Source organism: Larimichthys crocea, chromosome XV (genome assembly GCF_000972845.2).
Source record: "Larimichthys crocea isolate SSNF chromosome XV, L_crocea_2.0, whole genome shotgun sequence".
In the NCBI taxonomy this organism is placed as follows: domain Eukaryota; kingdom Metazoa; phylum Chordata; class Actinopteri; family Sciaenidae; genus Larimichthys; species Larimichthys crocea.
The window spans coordinates 8442666-8443191 of record NC_040025.1 but is presented as its reverse complement, the minus strand read 5'-3'; positions in this window follow the sequence as shown (position 1 = coordinate 8443191).

Here is a 526-nt window from a genome sequence, read left to right as displayed (position 1 = left end):
GAGGCCCCAAGTAATCAGTGCAGCTATTCACCCTACAACAGCACCCAGAATAATCTGGGTTGTCTAGTCTATTGTGTGTGTGTGTGTGTGACTCTGTCCTCTTTGAATGTGAAACCCTGCAGGTCCTGCATCATGCCCCTGTTTGCTTTTCATATGTCTCTGAACTCTTGTGACAAAGAAAAAAGTCTTGTCCAAACACTGGAGAAAAGTCTGATTCTGTTTCCTATTCTATCCGAGTCTGTCTTCAGTTATCATCGCTTCGTTTGAAGCTTTATTTTTAGGCTTTATTTTATTATTTTTTTTAAAGTCTGTGCTTTCCAGCAGTGGCACATTTGCATGGTGTTTGCATTGGTAAAATTCAGACTTAAACCAGTTCAGCAGGATGAGGCGAATGCAAATATTGAACATGAATTTCCATATTGTAATAGAAAGTTGCCCCCCCACCTTGGGCTGACTTTCTTTAGCTTTATACTGCCCTCAAGTGGTGGATGGGAGTCCACTGAGGGAGACCAAACTTGGTGAGCAG